Below are 16,677 nucleotides of genomic sequence, written 5' to 3' on the forward strand. Positions count from 1 at the left end.
TTCTGTTATGGAACAGAAAGGCTCACAGGCCAAATTAAGATACTCAAATCATGCAGATTATTAAATCAACATAACACAGGGAGAGTAGCAAGAGGAAAGAGATGGTATAGGTTAACATACTTAGGATGTTGTATAAGCAGGTAGAAGGCTCACGTTAGATGAATCCCGAGTTGTGCAACGTTAATATATTCTCTCTCTCTCTCTCTCACATACACACACACAAACACCAGCCTTCTCACTGATAGTAAAGTTATAGGACCAGACTTGAACCTAACCCAGAAGCTCAGCAGAGAGAAGAAGCCTGGGGACCAACACACGCTTGCTCTATCAGAGAGACTCAAGGCCAAGCACTCTTGGTCTAAAGCTGCAGCTCATATAATAAGCCTGTTGAACAGCACAAGCTTTTCCTGGTTCTCTTGGGCGGAAAACACGTGGAGTCAGAGTGGGGTCGTCAATTTGAGATAACACGGCTGTCAGCCTGGAGGTGGCACGATCAGGACCTACTGCTTAGTCCTTCCATCCCTTTCTTTATAGAAATAACACTCTTGATGATTCCATGCTTTGAAAATCATATATTTCACTCATTACGTCTAGCTTTAGCATATCTCATAGGATATTTACTTAGCGTATTTAACATATCTTAGGAGTTTTATCCATCCCACTGTTTTTCCCATCTTTGAGAGCAGAACTGAATATTCTCAAATGTAGTAATCACACGTTACGGAGGTGAAGGAGTTAGCCAGGAGGACACCAAAGGGAAGAACAGCCTGGGGAGAGTAGTGGCGAAGGGGAGCTGTGCCTGGTGTGTTTCTGGAACGGCAGGAACAGGGTGGCTGGGGTGGGGTGAGTGGGTGAGTGGACGTGCGCAGGGTAGGAGGGCAGATTTTGCTGGGCCTGATGCCCATTGTGAGAACTTTGTCTGTAATACTAACACAGATCCATCCTTCGCCAAATTACACCGTCAACTCTATTTTTCCATCCTCTAGGAATTACCCTTTACTCACACAGAGGGGGGGAAATCACTGTAGTGCAGTGTCATGGAAGCCGGAGAGAGTTTCCGAAAGAGGTCAACTGTGGCAGCCGTCACTGAAAGGACTTTGATAAACAATAGACTCTGGGGGATGATGACAAAAAGGTGGAAGAAAAGGCCATTTGAATTAGCAATAAAGATGTCATTGGTGACCTTCAGGGACAGGTTTCAGTGAAGCAGCCAGGGCAGAGGCTGAGTGTAGTGTTACAGAGGAAACTGTGGGGAGGAAATGGATGTACTGCTTCCGAGGGCCTGGTGACCTTTGTGCCTCACAGCTGTTGATGTCAGAAAGCGCTCCCCTCTCCTCTGTGGACTGTGGCCCAGGCTTCGAGCACTTCCCAGCAGAGCCCCACAAACCCAGTTCCCATGTATTAGGCTGATGATTAAAATATTTCCAGCAAAATCTACCAGATTCTTTGAAAGGCCTTTGAGGTTGCTCACTCAAGTAAATCCTTTTACTTACTATTTTGTTTGTATATGTGTGGAAGGAAAGATGAGATTAATAATCCTCTCTGCTAATTGATCATTTCTAGTACTTAAAAATCTGTCATTCTGGTTCCAAAGTTTATCTGCACTTCTATCCCTGCATGCATCCCTCCATCCATTTGTCCTCTTCTTTTTTTTTTTAAATTTATTTTCTTTACTTTTATTTATTTATTTGCGGTTCGCGGGCCTCTCACTGTTGTGGCCTCTCCCGTTGAGGAGCACAGGCTCTGGACACCCAGGCTCAGCAGCCATGGCTCACGGGCCCAGCCGCTCCGCGGCATGTGGGATTTTCCCGGACCGGGGCACGAACCCGTGTCTCCTGCATCGGCAGGCGGACTCTCAACCACTGCGCCACCAGGGAAGCCCCCTCGTCCTCTTCTTGATAGCTATCTCCATGAAAGACAGGCTTTCCTTATCTACAAATTTACTTTGTCCACCTGACTCTGGACTCCAGTCCTTCCCACCCCACAAAACCCTTCTCTCGGCCTCCTCACTCTCCCCAGACACCTTGCAGACCAGTGAATCCCTTTTTATTTCTGATCTCTAATCTCTCCCTTTCTTGAATAAACCCAAATTGTTTCTATCTTCAAAAATAACACCTCTCCCCATCCCTGTCCATCTGCTGTTATCACCCTAGGTCTCTTGTTTGCTGAGAACCAAGTCCCTTGAATGCCACATCTGCACAGCCTTGTATCTGTCTCTGTCTCTCCACTGAAAGTGATGTCCCTAAGGCCCTGATGCATCCATGTCACCTCATAACACCCCCACTTATTTATTATATTTGATGTTGTAATTGTCTATTTTTATTTTTATTTTTTTTTTTTGCTGTATGCGGGCCTCTCACTGTTGTGGCCTCACCTGTTGAGGAGCACAGGCTCCGGACACGCAGGCTCAGTGGTCATGGCTCACGGGCCCGGCCGCTCCGCGGCACGTGGGATCCTCCCGGACCGGGGCACGAACCCGTGTCCCCTGCATCGGCAGGCGGACTCTCAACCACTGCGCCACCAGGGAAGCCCTGTAATTGTCTATTTTCTTTTCTGTCTCACTCAATACACTAAGTTCCCTGCCAGCAAGAGGGTTTCATAGTTACCTTTGTGCCCAGCGTCTAGAACAATCTATGGCACAGATTAGACATTCAATATCTGTTGAATGAATGAGTGAATGAATGAGTGAGTCCTGTCTGTGACCTCTTTTACATGCAACTCAGTTAACCATGTCCTCCTTTAAAAAAAAAAAGTCTTCCATTAGTTGCTCAGATAACATTCTCTTTGGTTTTCATTCTAACCCTCTGTCAGTTGTTTTGTGGCCTCTTATCTTTAAATGATGCAATTTCCTAGGGGTCTGCCTTTGTTCTTCTTTTCTTAGCATTGTTTATTTTACCTGGGCAAGCTCATTAGTAGCCAGCAGCTTTAATTACAACCTTGTCTATACCTCCAGCCCTGATCTCACGTTGGTCTTCAGACCCGTAGACCTAGCTGCCTACTGACCATCTCCATTTAACCATCTCACGGGGACCTAAAGCTTATAAGTTAAAACCCTTAACTCGTAACTCCTATCTCAGTGAATGGTATAGCCATCCACTTAGTCATGGAAGCTAGAGGTATGGGAATTTTCCTAGATATCTCTTTTTCCCTTACCTGTCTCAGTTAATCAGATAGTCGTTTCTTTCGATAAGTTATATAAGATGTATTTGAAATGTGTTTTCTATCTCTCCATTTTTTTGTGTCATAGTCTAGGGGTCATGGGTGAGATATGAGGCTTTTGGGGCAGAAGTAATGAGTTCTGCCCCCTGAGGGAATACACACAGAGCTGTGATCAGAGTCAGAACATTGCAAATGCTAGCTTCCAGGCCTTCTAGCCATTGGTGACACAAACCTGCTAACCTCCTCCCTGCCAGCAGAGACAAGACATCGGGGAGGGAGCGCTGAAAACTAGGATACAGCCCGTGATGATGGCCCCCCTCCCAAGCCTCCCGCTCCCATCCGAGAAACTTCTCTTTCAAACAGTATAAAATAAAATAGAAAAAAAGTGATAAAAAGGAACTAAAAGATATTTAGATTGGGGCAATTCCCACCACATATTTCAAAATCACTGGTTAACTTCCCTCTCTCAATTTCACTGTACTGAGTATCCCTCCACAAAGGCTTGACATTTGAGAACTGGAGTGTGTTGCCTCTTCTCTGCATCATTTTAATATAGGTTCATCAGATATTTGACACCCTGAGGCACTAACCACACTGTAGAAGCATGAGCTAGGACAGTAGAGAGGTGGTGGGGACAGAGCTGGGACAGCAGGGTGATGGTGGGGGACAGAGCTGAACGCGGGGATAGATTCCCTGACTTCCTGGACTAGAGGGCATCACTAGGTCCTTTAGTTCCACATTATCTGTGACAGCTTAAGTTGCTCATGGTGATATTACTTTATTACTTCTCTCACTCCGGTTCTGGGGAGTGACCTGCGTAGGTGTTGCCACTGAGACACAGGGAGGGGGAAGCTTCAGATAGCTTTAGAGAGTTTGGACTTTTATCCTGAAGGCAAAAGGAAAGAACCCAAGGATTTTAAGCAGGGGAATGATTGGATCAGACTTAAGTACAGTTTTAGAAATAATAATATAAATAATAGCCAATATTTATTAGTGCTTATTATATATCAGACATTGTACCACATGTTTTACATGTGTATCTTACTTAATTTTAAAAGCAGCTCTATGAGGTAAGTACTCTTAATTTTCTTTTTTACAAATACTGAAGCAAAGACCTAGAGGATCATTTGTCCAACTTCTCACAGGTAAGAGGAGTGGAGCTGGGATTCAGTGCCAGGTTCATTGGACTCAAGTCCATTTCAACCGTTACCCAGAGCCCAGAATCATGACAAAGGAAGTGCATAAAAAGGTATTGCTAGGGTAGGTTTTTTTTTCCTTATGTGAATCCCCACCATCCTTCTGAGTCTCATTTTTTTACCACTTGCCTATGTTGAAACTGCGTGCCAGTCATATCCAGATACGCCAGGCTCTCTCCTGTCTTTGAGCCTTGGCACATACTGGTCCCTCCCCCACCCTCCCCAGAAACTTCTTCCCCTCTCCACTGTGGTGACCACCCTTACTCCTAGCCCTTCAAGACTTCCTACCCACCACCTCCTCCAGCCAATCCTCTGACTACTCCTCCTCGTTCCCTTGCCCAGTCCTGGGGGTTAACATAGGTATCCATCCTCTTACAGTATTGATCTTCAAACATCTTTACTTTGATCCCTTAAAATTACTTGAAAAACTAACTACTGCCATGCATATTTTCAGCTTGACATTCTGAAATTTGTCATCACAAGCTTAAACAGTGGCAAGGGATGTAATTTCTTACATATTATAAACAATAGATTTTTAAAACATCACTTTTTAAAATCTATCCAATGGAAAACAAGTACCATATCATTTGATATCTATCATCCCCCTCTTTCAGACTATGTTATTTTAAAAACCTAGGTCAGGCCCATCCAACAAGGACACATAAGAGAAATTTTATGTAAACAGAAATAGTTTACTTGCTCACCTATAGGAGAGAAGGAAAGAAAATATGGCCCAGGCTGCGCTTTCAGAGTCTGGAAGCTCCAGGGGCAAAGGAGGTCTCCATCTAGCATAGGTGCACAGATGTGGAAAGATGAACTTATAAAGTATTCTGATGCAGGACAGGCAGGCATGTCCATTCTCTTTGCTCATTCTAGAGCAGTGCGTGCTATAAGAATTGGGTAAGATTTTTATAATAAAGTGTTGAATTAATTGGATGAGCATGGCCCACTTTAAAGAAGTGCCTATGTTATTATTTGTTTTTCTTTTTTCTTTTTTTTTTATTCTGCCTATGTTATTAAATTCTATTTTTGAGGTGGTGAAAGAGCCTCATTACTTCTCAGTGGTGGCTAAAACCGTCTTTTTCAAGAGGTAGTGTGTGTAGTAGACAGAGAAGGGGCTTTGGAGTCTAAGAGATTTGAATTTGAATTCAAGACTTACCACTTTACTGCCTGTTGAAACTTGAGCAGATACTTAATTTTTCCGAGTTTTGGTTTCCTCATCTCTGGAACGTCCATACCTGGGATTACCACCAAAGCTCAAATTCCCGGAAGAAAGCCCAGCTTGGATTAGGTGTTCTTATGTCTAGAACGCCAAGAGTTGACTGCAGAGGGAAGCTGTCTCCTCTTCCCATCCCAGATCTTGGCTCCCTTCCAGGGCCTGCAACCTCAGGATGGAACATGATGCTGGGGAGAAAAGCATGGGTGAGATAACGATGAAGCCAGTGATCCAGTTCAGGGAGGCTTGGTGAAGTGTCATTAGCATCTGTGTGAGGATGAGTGTTTGTTTCCAGATCTCTTCCCTAGCTGCCCTAACCAGAACAAATGCCCAAGTATTCCTTTGGCAATTATCCTAGACTCATTTTATTTATAGACAACAGATATACACTGTGAATTGGAAGAGTGCCAAATGGTTCCTTGCCCTAACATCTCTTCCTTAGCTGACTGTCCCAGTGCCTGAAGTTCCCAGATTGATTAGAATGATTGCTTTGGGCAAGGCATTACATGTCCAAAGGCCCCATTAGAATGCAAAGAGGTAACATCCTCAGACACTAATATGTTAGCAAGGACCAGCTCATCTATCGCACTGGCTGGCTTTCAATTAGCTGAGAGCTGGATCCCCAACGAATGGAGTGGCAGGATAAGTACAGTTTGCTGGAAATGAGGGGTGAGGAAACGCTGAGGTTTGAAGCATTAAGCACTTCACAGGTAGATCCAGACCACAGAAGGAAAAAGAGTGAGAGGTGAGAGATGTAAGGGAGGAGAGGCAGGACCTGAAGGAGGACAGACTCTTCGTACGAATGCCTTAAGGTCGGGCATTGTCTCTGACAAGGCACTCTCTGGTCATAGAAATCTGAGAAATGGTAAACAAAGAAAAATTTTCTATTCCTAAAATTCTTCTCAGATTCTTAATTATGCTCACAGGCCTGTAAATCTTAACCAGAATATCAATAATCATATCAACCATAATATTGATAATAATAGCTAATACCTTTAGAGGACTTGCTTCGTGTCAAGTACTATAGTTTGTGTCTACATGTGGTGGGTAGTTCACGAAATCCTTACAACCCCAGGAGCCGGTGCTGTTCTTACAGATATTGTTCTATAGATAAAGAAGCTGACGTTTAGAAGAAGTTAAGAAACTTGGCTAAGAGCACGACCAACAAAGCTGCGGCACTGAATTCTCGTTGGAATTCTTGCTTTGACTCCAGCATAAAATCCTTAACCACTAGAGTGGGGTTATGTCTTGCAGGCAGTGAAGTTCTAAAGCAGGGGTTGGTCAACTTTTTTGGGTGAAGGGCCAGATAGTAAATATTTTTGGCTTTGTGAGCCATATGGTGTCTGTCCCAATTACTCAACTCTATTGTTGTACCATGAAAGCAGCCGTAGATGATGTGTTTATATATAGGTGATATATAAACAATAAAACCATACAGGAGAATGGTTTGTTCTAAAGAGACTTGAAAAAGGCAAAAAACAGTATACAGTCACAATGACCCTTCAAATAACAGTAGTTGCTTGTAAGGAGGGAAACTACCTTTAACAATATTGCTGGGCTTATGGAATCACAACAGTAGAGAATTAATGTCTTTGTTTCTCTATTCTCTCTATTCTTTTTTTTTTTTTTTTTTTTTTTGCGGTATGTGGGCCTCTCACTGTTGTGGCCTCTCCTGTTGCGGAGCACAGGCCCTGGATGCGCAGGCCCAGCGGCCATGGCCCACGAGCCCAGCCGCTCCACGGCATGCGGGATCCTCCCGGACCCGGGCACAAACCCGCGCCCCCTGCATCGGCAGGCGGACTCTCAACCACTGTGCCACCAGGGAAGCCCCTCTCTATTCTTTTGATGGTGGAGACCAAGTCTAGTTTGAAATGGAGGAAGAGAAATAGAGGATATAAAGGATTCTCCCACCACTCCTTCCTTTTTTTGTGTGTGAGGTAAGTGTAGTTTAATTCCAGTGAGAAAAAATGTATGTGTGGTGCAGGTCCATCGTTCCCAAACGGCTTAACTCACACTTTGGGGAGGGGACAAAGCATCTTATGGACATAAAGTTCCCCGGAACATTCTTGAGAAAATGCTTGCCTGGGAATGCGTTTCGCCTTCCCTCTCTGACTACGGGAGAATACACTTAGAGCTGGAAGAAAGGGTTTGGGGCTGAAAAATTAGAGTAACTGGCCCTGGAAGCTGCCGACTGGCCAGATGTTGTAGGGATGCAACTTGTTGAGTTGTGGATGTGATTTCTTTGGACGCATATACCACGAATCCCTTGAGACCTAAGGAGAAACATAGTCTTATTTTGATTCAGTATAAAAACTCAACTCGGGTTGATTTCAGGGGAGCCAAGACTGGCCTACAGAGGAAGTATGCATATTTGGAAGAGCTGGGAAAGTCCTTAAGAAAGCTCCTTCATGTATCAAGTATCTCCCAGCTGGACATTAGGAGGTCACTATTTCAGATTTATTTCTTGCGATTAAATCTGTGCTTCAGCCAAGACTGTTTCCTTCAGTTACAAGTGTCTCTGGAGGGATGAACAAGAGAGGCAGACCTGTGTGATGGCCAAGCACCCAGTTTCAAAATGTCCTATCTGGTCCCATCCAGGCTCTGCCACTTCTTAACAATAATCTGGGAACGTCCCTGTCCTCTAAGTCTAAATGTCTTCATCTGTAAAATGAAGGGAATAGTAATGTCCACTTCTTAAAAATCTAGTAAAGATTATAATGTTGCATAAATAAAGCATTTTGCTCAGTGACTAACTAGCCCACAGTAAGTGCTCAATAAACCTTAGGTATTATGTATGACAGGCTATTATTAACCCTTATTGGCCCTTATCATTAGAGCACATTTAATTTATCAGATTGATTTCCACAGCGATAGCTCCCTAGGAATATTGGACAGGACAGAGGGAGAGAGAGAGAAATCTTCCTTGCTCCATGAGGAAGACACAGGGATAGTGTGTATACAGGTCAGGCAAGAGAGGCAAGTTTAGGCATGAGGTGTACCTAGATTCCAGTCCTGATTTCGCTACTTGAAGTTCTTGGGATAATGGGAATTTACTTAGTTCTCCGGGCCTCAGGTTCTATTTCCATAAAAAAGTGGAAAGTAATCCTACCATCTTTCTAAAGCACTAGCTGGAATAAGGTAGGGAGAGAATAAATGAGTACATGATAAATAACAGCTACCTTATGTGGGGCTCAACCCATTGGAGCTCTTCTTCATGGGAAGGCGCTGGGTACCAGGTAGGAGCTGAGCATCCCAGGGAAGAAGACAGCGCAGTGTGGCAGGTGGTCCTTAGAATGGGAGAGAGAAGTGAATCAAGGACAATCCTCACTTCACAATTTTATTCTAAGTCACTGTCGAAGTATTTTGGTTACACTGAAGCTTTCTTTTCTTTTTCATCATATCATGGACATATATGGGAGTGACGGCTTTTAATGCTTTGGACCCAGCTTGCTGCAAACTGAACACAAATCTGATGAAGGAGTGAACACAGCTGGCGTCAGAGGCTGGGAGGTGAAGGCCCTCATCGATTGAGTGGGGACATGGTGGGCAGGCGGAGAGACTGGCGGGGATACAGCATGAGTGTGTAGGGAGGGGGATATTTTGAGATTAAGTGTAATTATCCACCATGACTCTTGCCATAAAGAAAAAAACAGCTGAAAAGTCATGTTGTAAAGTATGGAAACTAAAGAACTGTCTCATTTGCAATGAAAAACCCTCTTGTTTCAAATAACACTCTATTTTTTTCCAAGTTGCTAATACATTTAGACTGTTCAAAATCAAAATGATATAAAAGGTACACACAAAGAAGTCCACTTCACATCTGTTCCTTCCCATCTGTCCTATCCTCTCTCACTTCCCACTCTTTGCACTACTTTTGGTTTGTTGGCGTATTTACCTTTCCAACAGGTCTTTTTACATACGCAGATAGAACAAAATATACTGTTACCCATCCTCCTCATTTTGTTACACAAAAATGCAGCCCACGTCGTATTGAGTTTTGCATGCTGTTTTCTCTGCTTAACAGGACAGCCCAAATGCCTCTGTACATCAGTGCAGAAAAGTTGCTCATTATTTTTTTACAGCTGCATAGGATTGATTTTGTAAATATGCCATGTTTTGTTTGGGTCCTATCCAAACTCCGTCACAATAAGTAGTCTTGCACGTTTTCATTTACTATGTGTGCAGATGTAACTGTAAGAAAGATGCTCAGGTGTGGGATTGCCAGGTCTAAGGATCACAGAACCTGTCATGTTGGCAAGTAGTGCCAGAGTCCCCTGCACAGGGCCTGCACCATTTTTCTCTTCATGGTAAAGTAATGGCATTTTTATTTGTATTTCTCATATTAATTTGTATTCCATTTGGCTATGAATATTTTTCTATGAAATGTCTGTTCATGTGCTTTGCCTGTTTTTCTGTTGGGTTCTTCCTAATCTTCTTTATTCCTGGGAGCTCCTTAGGAGTTCAGTATCTATTCAGGAGAACAGTATTAGTCATTTATAGGATTTGCAATTTTTTTCCAGCTTACTATTTTGTCATTTACTTTGCTTATGGTGTATTTGTCATGCTAATGGATTTTAAAATACATATGTAGTTTATCGTCTTTGATTTTATGACATGAATTTTCAGTCATATAAGGGACTTCCCTACTCCAAGGTTAGCAAGGAATTCACTTACGTTGTCTTCTGTGATTTTTAAAAACTTCATTATACTTTTAAATACTTGCTCTAATTGAAGGTTTATCCCTATGTATAATGTGAGGTATAGATCCAATTTTATTTTATCTTTTCTTTAGGTGGACAAGTTGTCCCATTAATTTAAAGAGCCATCTTTTTTCTATTGATATAGATGTCATCTTTATCATACACTATATTACTGAATGTGTGTCTACTTTTAAAATTTTCTTCAAATCTACGGGTCTATTTATGTACCAACCAGACATGTAGTTATTAAGACTCTGTGGTGAGTTTTAATATCTGGTAAACTGAATCTCCCACATTCTTTCTTCTTTTAGTTTATCTAGCTATTTAAATTTATTTTTCCACATGAACTTTATGGTGTTATTTGGGGCAGATAACGCCATATTTAGAAGTTAACTTTGGGAGAACTGGCACCTCTTCCTTATTGAGTCTTTCTATCCATGATATCTAAGATATGTCTTTATATACGTTGAAGTTCTAGGGGAGGAAAAACTACTCCCCTCTAACTGCCAGGTTCTTCAGCTGGGGCCCTGCAATGAGACCGACAAAAGACTAACAAGAGAAAAAACACTTTATTTTTTATTTATTTATTTTTAATATTTGAGGAAGTTCTTGAATTTCTAGGTGGCTGATGTAGTTATAAGATTTCTTCCAATTATTATTATTAGTTTTAAGAAGATGTTGGGGGTAGGAGTTTAGTAATTAATTAATTTATTTTTGCTGCGTTGGGTCTTCGTTTCTGTGCGAGGGCTTTCTCTAGTTGTGGCAAGCGGGGGCCACTTTTCATCGTGGTGCGCGGGTCTCTCACTATCGTGGCCTCTACTGTTGTGGAGCACAGGCTCCAGACGCGCAGGCTCAGTAGTTGTGGCTCACGGGCCTAGTTGCTCCGCGGCATGTGGGATCCTCCCAGACCGGGGCTCGAACCCGTGTCCCCTGCATTAGCAGGCAGACTCTCAACCACTGCGCCACCAGGGAAGCCCGAAAAAACGCTTTATTAACACATGCTGTACTCATCAGTGATGAATAACTCAAAGAGGTGGTTAGAACTGGGGCTTACATAGTATCTTAGCAAAAGAGCAATACATTTGTTAAGAAGTGACAAGACAAAGGATAAGGGGTTTAGGTTTTTAAGGGCTTGTAAACTGTGGGAAGGTAGATACATGTGTGAAACCAATGGAAGATGAGGACTAGTTAGTAAGATTTGTTATGTAGATTTCTCTGGGCTGATAAGAGTCTAAAGTTGTCTCTGTTGATTGAGAATTGTCCTGCCCTGGGGTTCCCTAGAGGCACAGTGGTTGAGAGTCCGCCTGCCGATACAGGGGACACGGGTTTGTGCCCCGGTCTGGGAAGATCCCACATGCCGCGGAGCGGCTGGGCCGGTGAGCCATGGCCGCTGAGCCTGCGCGTCCGGAGCCTGTGCTCCGCAGCGGGAGAGGCCACAACAGTGAGAGGCACGTGTACCGCAAAAAAAAAAAAAAAAAATTGTCCTGCCTTTCTTGGTAGAGGAAGGGAGGGCAGAAATGTTTTGTGTGTGTGTGTGTGTGTGTGTGTCTGCTTCTTTTCAATTGCCTTTAGTTCAGAATAATCCTTACATCAGAGTGGCATATTTTAGGGTGGTATGCTCTGAACCCCTGCAAAGTCTATTGTTAGGTTCTTCAGGAGGGCTTTACAATTTTCCTCACATGAAGTTGCACATTTAAAACATCTTTTTCTAGGTATTTTATCTTTTTAGATGCTACTGTAAATATGGTCTTCTTTTCCATCTTATCTTCAGACTAGTTGTCTTAAGAAATTAGGAAGCACCGTGAGACAGACTATATGTTGAAATTAAGTAATTTATAAGGTCAGTCAAGGAAAGCCACAATGAATCAGCTTCAGAACCAGTTCAGTTAACGAAATTTGTACAGACGCTTGTCAGTACCATGAAGTTACTGTAATACATGCTGGTTATGTAGCTTCTAAAACCTGAACAACACATACAACACACAACACAAAACAATTGTTATTGAAAATGGTAGAATGCCAAATCACAATAGGAGACAGAATTTTAAAGGGGTCTTGGTCTCATTTATAACTTGTCACTGCCTGTGTTTTTTTTTTTTTTTTTTTGGCCACACCACGTGGTATGCAGGATCCTAGTTCCCCAACCAGGGATCAGACCCACAGCCATTGCAGTGGAAGCAGAGTCTTAACCACTGGACCACCAGGGAAGTCCTTGTCATTGCCTTCTAATGGGTGCCCTTAGTATCTGAAGGGGCCGTCTCTTTTGCTGAGGTCTCGATGTAAGCCTAGGAGTTAAGAGGATGTTGGATAGGGTGGATATCAATTGTTCTGGTAAGAAACAGAAGAGATATAGATGCCTGGGGAAATATCCTGGAATGTGAAAGCCTAGAGCTACCTGGGATGGAAATTGGAGGGGGAAGGACTGAGAAGGAACTCCTCTGGTTGGATGAAAAGTTTGGGGTGGAAGAAACATGCTGAATTGGGATGTTTGAATTTGTGTGTTGAGAGCTGGGCTGTGGTTACCCTTCTGACTTCCCTGTGAAATGGTGGTTACTGGCTGAGAAGTCTATCCTTATGGATATCTGAACCTATTTCTCCCCACTCTTCTCCAAGAAAACAATCCATAAACATTTTTCCAAAATTAGCCTTCCTGCAAAAGGATGACTTCTCCCTGTTGCATGTCTCATCACAAGAGAAGAGTGTAACACTCAATCCTGTTTGTGCGATGAATTTTGTGATGAACAGGCATGTGGAACAGTTTCTCTCATTTCTAGCTGTCCACGCTAATAAGCCTGATTCTTGCTGCATTTTGGAGGAAGAAGAGAAGGGCGTCGTTGGGCTCATATGCATTTGCTGTGGCTCCACCCAGATGTTCCACGAGGTGACCTCCATGTGGATGGGTGCCTGCTTCTTATCAGGTAAGTTATTGGCTCATATGCCATCATGTTTTATCTTTTTCCTGGGAAATACCTGTATTAAAATTACCTTGTTTATTTCTTTATCACAGCCTCTCTCACTCAAAAGCTCCATTAGACTGCGGATCTAGTCTACCCTGTTAACTGGTGTATTCCCAGTGTTCAGAACAGTGTCACGTGGTAGGCCTTTAACATTTGTTGAACAAGTGAATAAAATATAGTTCAGCTTCTATATTTCTTTTGCTTTCTAAAGTTGCAGTTTGTATATGCTGCACTGGCTGAAAATATAGGTTCTGTATAAATTAGTTTATCCTCATTGCAATAATTAAAAAATTGTATGATAATAATGAACTGACAAAATGACTTTCAATTTCCCTTTCTAATCTTACTGTTTCCATAACAAAGCATTTCAAGTGTTCCCGCAAATCACCATCGTCATACAAACAAGTAAAGTAAAAATCAACATCTCAAAACAATCCCAAGTTTTAAAATTTAACAGCTGAGAGAAGGAAATTAAGATAGGAAGGGCTGGGCTTGGTTTGCGCTTGCAGTTTCTTTTCACTTGCTAATGGATACCTTACTTTTCCTCTTTATGACATGCAGACTGCAATTTCCAGTAATATATTTAATTTAGTCCAGCTATAATAAAATATACCTTTTTTGTGAATGCACCTAACATCTACAAAGTACTGGATGGGAAATAGCTCAAAGCAGAAAAATATTTTGGTTAAAGATTGAAGCAAAATACATTAAAAATTTACTTGAAAATTTGTCAAGTTCAAAAACATCTCTCACCAAAGGAATATTAACTAATATCCACTGATTAAATTAAAAAACTGAAAGATGAAAATTATGTAGACATTTAGCTCAAGATACTCGAGAAAAAAAGACAGAGCAAACAAAAAACAAGGGAAAGGAAGAAATGAAAATAAATGTAGAAATTAGTGAGTTAGAAGGCAAGTACTCATACTCTAAGGTAAAAAGCTAATGAGCTTGACTATGTCAAAATTAAAGACTCCTGCTAAATAAAAGGCAACATAGAAAAGCTGAGATGCACAGTATATTGAGAGAAGGTATTTGCAATATTTATAACTGACAAGTAATAAATCTAGAAAACACAAGGAATTCCTGCAAATGGATAAAAACAGCAACATCAACCACCACCACAAATGAAATACCCTGGAAGAAAATGAGTAAAGATTCCTAGAAATAGAAAGCAGAATGGATAACAAGCATATCAACAGACGGTTAACCTCACGATAGGAACTTGATGAAAATAATGAGAAAACATTAGCTCCCTTAAGAAAAGTAAATAATTAGAAAATCAGGTTGTTGGGCCGCACCCCGCAGGCTTGCACGCCTTATAGTTGCCCAGCCTTGAGACTGAAGAAAGAGACCAGAGATGGCGACAAAGACAGCAACAGTTCATTGGACAAGGGTCTTACCGGTCTGAAGCAGAAGGGTCCTGGAGCGACATCCCACTGTGAACGGCAGACCGCCAGGCAGAACATGGCAACCATTTGCACTATCTGGGGGAGAAGGAGGCTACCATTTATAGGCGGAATTGACATCTGATTGGCCCATCAATTACCAGGGAAACCAGCAGCTGAGGCAGGGGCAAGCATGTAGGCAGTGACTAATTAAGCCCTGTAATCAAGCGTATTGGCGGTCCGGTGGTTAAGACTCCGCGCTTCCAATTCAGGGCGTGAGGGTTCGTTCCCTGGTTGCGGAGCTAAGATCCCGCATGCTGCATGGCACGGCCAGGGGAAAAAAAAAAATAAAAGAGTATTGGATAGTCATGTGTGTCAAGCAGGGCCAGTTGAGCAGGAGATGTACACAGAGCAAGAGAACAGCCATCTTGAATGGCCTGACTATACGCAGATATTACCATGTTAGCAGGGATGTGTGGGAAATAAGAACCTCCTTGCACTGCAGGTGGAGAGCAACCTAGACATATTGGAGAAATGGCCTGTCTACATACTGCAATTAGCAACATTTCTGGGTATAACTCAGGGCTATGGCATGGAATTTTGGCCCTTTAGGGAAAATTGTTTTCGGGTCTCCTATCAAGGGTGGACTTCCGCAAACACCTTTACATGGGATTTGTACTGATATCACACTAGGCCCTTGTACCCTTCCAGATGGTTGGTAATTTGTATCAGCTCCTCCCACCCCTCATTTTCCTTCTGTATAGCATTGAGAAAGTCTCACACAGATTCTTAAGGGGATGTGTTAGAGGATATTCATTGAAGAGATGTCCATGTTAGCAGGTGTCCATCCCTAGGGGCATGGATAAGTTAAGGATGGTGCATATATGACATGGAATACTACACACCTGTTAGAAGAGATGAATTAGATGAGGACTGTTGTAGGCTGAATAATGGTCCTCTAAGGATGGCCACGTTCTAATCCCCAGAACCTGTGCAGATGTGATTAAGTAATGTTAAGGGTCTTGAGGTGGGGGAAGAGTATCCTGGATTACCCAGGTGGGCCCAGTGCAATAACAGGAGTCCTTAACAGAGGAAGGCAGTAGGATCACAGGAGTAGGAGATGTAATGAAGGAAGCAAGAAGCTGGCATGAAGTAAGGAAGGGGTCATGAGCCCAGGAATGCAGGTGGCCTCTGGAAGCCGAAAAAGTCAAGGACACAAGATTCTTCCCTCAGAGCCTTTGAAAAAACCAACCCCGGCAACGCTTTGACGTTAGCCCAGTGACTTAAGGTGGTAGTTGATATTAACTTTGAACTTCTGATCACCAGAACCATACGATAAGAACTTTTGTTGTTTTAAGCTTCTGAATTTGAGATAATTTGTTATGGCAGCAATAAGAAACTAATATAAGCATACAATATGGATAGGTTTAAAAATTACAGAGTGAAATAAATAAAAAAGATATTATGTTTTTCTAGAAAACACACTGATCCAAGAACTGGAAGAAGTCTATTTAGGAGAAAGGAACGGGGGTAGGGATTACAGTAAAGTAAAAAAATAAATAAAAGAATTGAAATAGAGAGTCTTGTACAGAGCAATTGTAAAAATGAGTCATAAAGAAGGAAGTATGATTAACTCTTATCTCTGCACCTGAGATTCCCTGTAACACTCCTACTATCAAATTAAAAAAAGAAAGAAAGAAGAAAGAAAGAATGAAAGAAAAAGAAAGCAAGCAAGCAGCGGAATGGAATGGCATGGAAAATATGGAGGTGGTTCTATGAAAAGATCCCTGGTATCTGTGACCATGAAGAAAAGGAGGAAAACAGTAACACCATTTGATGTGGGAAATGGGTTTTAACCACAGATATAGAGGATACTTAGGCAGTAAATAGTATTTATAACATTAAGCAAAGAAATTGAATATTTAGATAAAATCAGTGCTCTTTTGCAGGAATTTTAAATTACCAAAATTGACTCAAGGAATGGCTTAAAAAAAAAAAGCAAAAAAATAACAAAAGAAACCAATTAGGTGGAAAACCAAAGAGGAATTTAAAATATTTCCT

At 42.1% G+C, this 16,677-nt stretch overlaps 1 long non-coding RNA gene across 3 annotated transcripts in view; it reads left to right on the plus strand.

Moving 5' to 3' along the window:
• The window catches only part of LOC132437252 (uncharacterized), a 64,066-nt gene that overhangs the window by 12,878 nt on the left and 34,511 nt on the right, over positions 1–16,677 (plus strand). For 2 of the 3 annotated variants that reach the window (XR_009521987.1, XR_009521989.1), the window contains exon 2: positions 13,087–13,189. This is a non-coding gene — a long non-coding RNA (uncharacterized lncRNA). Of the gene's footprint in view, positions 1–13,045; positions 13,190–16,677 lie in introns of all 3 variants that reach the window. The other variant, XR_009521988.1, reaches the window with a different exon arrangement.

The sequence above is a fragment of the Delphinus delphis genome, chromosome 14 (genome assembly GCF_949987515.2).
Source record: "Delphinus delphis chromosome 14, mDelDel1.2, whole genome shotgun sequence".
In the NCBI taxonomy this organism is placed as follows: Eukaryota; Metazoa; Chordata; class Mammalia; order Artiodactyla; family Delphinidae; genus Delphinus; species Delphinus delphis.